This window comes from Octopus bimaculoides, chromosome 1 (assembly GCF_046866305.1).
Source record: "Octopus bimaculoides isolate indiv1 chromosome 1, ASM4686630v1, whole genome shotgun sequence".
NCBI lineage: Eukaryota > Metazoa > Mollusca > Cephalopoda > Octopoda > Octopodidae > Octopus > Octopus bimaculoides.
Window position 1 is genome coordinate 40,024,625 of NC_142928.1, and position 4,133 is coordinate 40,028,757.

Sequence of the window (4,133 nt, forward strand, 5' to 3'; positions counted from 1 at the left end):
AATCTCCTTTACTCCTCACAATACCAGATAACATACAAGAAATAGTTTTGTATATTCAATGTGTAAGAATTTTTATTCTGTTAATTATTATATCTTAAACCTAGCTTAAGAATGATATATAAAATTAGAGCTATTGATGGTCTACACAAACAGATAATACATTTGTAAATAAGATGTATGGGGCTATGAGGAGAGGTGAGTTCTGACATTTTGGATCGGATTTTTCTTCATAAAAATTCAGAGAAGTGGGGAGGAAGTTGAGGAATTGCCTTTTCACTTCTCTTTCTGGAACACAAAATTGCCTACTTCAACCACATCTAAGTTTCTCTCACTTTACCATGTATATGTAGGTGTGACAGTTTTGCTGAGAGGAATACTTACAGAGTTCTTGAAAGAGAAGATTTTTTTTGTTTCCTTTTGTATTTTTTAAGAAGACATAATACTTACTATAAGAAGTTGCAGTGAAACTTGATTTTCAACAAAATAGAAAGAAGCTAATAAAATAAATAATGTTCTGGGCCAAATAAAGTAAATAAAGGAAATGTCTGATTTATAAGTCAAGATTTTATTACTTCCACCTATCATTATGTCTGTGCAAGTATCAGTTGAAATATTCACTTTTATCCATCTGTTTCATAATCCATAAGCTTAATATCTATGGAATTATCAAATTACATTCAGTAGCAAGAAATATTTTTAATATCACTGCTCGAAAAGAAAAAAAGAACCTATCCTATAAAGATTGTAAAAACATGATATGTGCAATTCTGTTCATGGAAATATATATATATAACTTTGTATTTAAATTCCCAGAAAGGAAAGAAACTTGATGGAAGCAATTTTCTTTTCGAGCTCAAGAAGTAATGGCAAATATATCAGTCATCCAAAATCTGAAGACGATAAACAGCAAGTAATTCAATTCCACAACGTCACATTTAAAAAGAAATGAGTATAGCTTTCATGTTGTAGCACATGACCAGCCTATATTGTTTGCAATAGCTGCAACAATGGTGCATTACATTGATAGCACAATATATAATAGAGAAAGAAAATGGTCTCTAACCTACAATACTGCTGGCGCCTGTCAGTCTCCAATGCATCACTGCTTTCAATGATTCACATAGATTATCTGGAACTAAAACAATGTCTTTTAGGAATACCTGCCATCCGATATAAGTTGTAGATTGCATACTGTTGCAAATATTGGTTTATTGTCAACTATGTATTGTTTTCTTTTTGTAAGATTATCAGAGATCTGCTTAGTCAGACACACTCTTCTGATTATCTATAGTCATCTATAAATTAGTTATTATATTCATTTATATATCGATGTTTACATAGAGACAATCATATATAATTGTATCTGTGTATGTAGATCGAATTGTCCTTCTATAATGATAATAATAAATTTTGTACAGTTATATTTGTCTTCATGCAGCAATCGTAAGAAGCTTTAGCAACAACAATGATAATGCTTTACTTGCCACAAGAGTACTGTGAGAGATAAATAAGAATGGGGAAAAACTGAAAATACAAAAAATGAAGACAAGAGAAAAAATATATTAAATAAATATCAGTTTATAAAATATTACAATGAAAATTATAATACTATTATAGAATGTAATATTTGAAAAGGGGATAACCACACAGGGTAAATCATAAAATAACACCTGAGTTCTCTCAACACAAATAAAACCAGAGATCTGAACAACGTTGCCATGTTAAACATAATCCTGTTTTATTTAGTGGAGTTCAAATTTTTTTCCTCCTCTTTCATTATGAATGATAGCATGAAAGCATCATTTGAATTGAAAGGTAAAGATCTCAATGCGATTTTTCAACCTCCACACGACATCTTTTGCATTAGCCATTAGGTGTACAAATATTGTATATTACGTATAGTCATACCATCTATTAGTGTAACAGGCATGTTTCCCCTTAAATCCTACCATACCGTCTTGAAAGGTATCTAAAACTATATTAGATAATGTATTAAATATGTGATGCTGAAATAATGATGAGGTGGTTATGGCTTCAAAGATCGAGATGGTAAATTTCTTCAAACTATTTTATGATTGAAAAAAGGTGGTGAAACAGACTTTCTGATGGAACTGATATCAACTTGATTTCGCAATACATCAAAGCAACTGGGTAAAACTTTTGACATCTGAAAAGTTTTCAGACACTCACGTGCCAACACCAGTTAGACAGTGCATTAATAGGATAGTAATTGTGACTCCCTGGGGACAATTAGAGGATAGCATAAACAGAGTCGGGAGATCATGATGAGCGTGAGAAGAATATGATTCGCCCTGCTGAATCACAAACATGCTTTCTTCATACAAGAAAACCTTTAGAAGCTACCTACAATGCTCGAACTGAAACCACCCTGGAAGGTTTGTGTAATGTATCATTGGTGATGCTCTGAATAACCCACAGGCTATCAGTGTTCGTGTCTGTCCTGAACTCTGTATAAAAAACGAAAGTCATGGTCTAAGTGACAGATCTGTCCAGGAGGTAAAGCAATCGAAAGTTTCACATCCTTGATGCCAGGTTCCTGTTTTTGTCTACTCGTTATCCATGCAGCAGTTTTGTTAAAGATGCGAGCTGAAATGAAGTGTTTTCTGTTTTTTAACGAAAGAATAGCTTTCTTTTGTAGTACCCCTGTGTCTGTCGTAGGATAAGCTCATTTCTAAATATCGGCAATGTGTACATTGCGAGATCCTGGTTAAATAAGTGCTGACTACTAATATGTGTTACATCTAGAAAAACGGGAGATATAGGCATCACCTTAATTTGATAATACAACTTCCGGAATAATGAGTATTGGTAACAGAAATTATGAACCTATTGAGTATTTCTAGTCTACCTTCGAAAACGCCATTTTCTGATAAAATTCACCATGCATTCCTTATCTCAACACCGTTCTTTTCCACCTGAAGGTCTGAGCTAAACCAAACATCGAACAGTTTAACTAATCCGTGAGTAATTTGGCTGATAAATAACTGGTAAGGCTCCTAGAAAGCCTCCATTCTGCTGCTGGCTGCAGTAAGCAGAAACTGACTATGACAAACAGAATTCCTTGAGCAGTCCATCTATCATAGGACTCCTTCCGTTTCTACTGTCGCCAAGCATCGGTTCTACTTTAAGCACAATGACTGTTTTTACGCTCATTACTACTACGTAGCCATGAGATTTATACTATTCACGTGTGTGTCAGTATAATGTGACAGTTTAAGCCGATTAGCTCTGTGTGTGTGTGTGTGTGTGTGTGTGTGTGTACAGGCCTTATTAAAGCTATAGCAACATTGACTGGTTTGTGCCAGTAGACCACGAGGTCATGGATATTACCGTAGTATTAGTACCAAGCGTTGTTTAGGCACAAACACCATATCTGTCTAGTGTCGCCATCTATCAGGATTTCCAGATATTGATGAGTTGCCTCTCTTATGTATTTCCCATTGATAACGGCTAAGCAGCTAGAAACATCGATGACTGGGGATCTTGATAGGTGGCGACATGGGTCAAATATGGTGTTTTTGCATCTTTTCATCATAAGAAAAACTTTTCTCCACGATAACTATAATGAATTTGACTATTAACAGTTCAAATATATCACAAACATATTTTAACTAACCTAAACTCTGCTTTTGCCTAAACACTATTTGGTGCTAATATAACGGTAATATGTATATATATATATATATATATATATATATATATATATATATATATATATATATATATATATATATATATCATCATCATCAGTAGTTCATATATCCAGAATAAAAGCACTCTCTAAAATATTAGAGCAGTAATATATTTTTAGGAGATTGATTGTTAAGGCCGGCCAGACAGTGACCATTTGTTTCGCTCCTATGACGCGCTTAGCGTAATAGGCCTCTCGTCAGGTTCATATGGGCTTTTAGAAAAATGCCTATATCAATATCAAAAACCATTTGAGTCTGACGAGTCACCTATGCAGCTAAGCGCTTTATAGGTGCGAAGCCAATGGTTACTCTCTGACCGGCCATAACAATCAACCTTCTAATCAACTACGGCGGTGAGCTGGCAGAATCGTTAGTACGCCGGATGTAATGCTTCGCGGTATTTCGTCAGCTTCTACATTC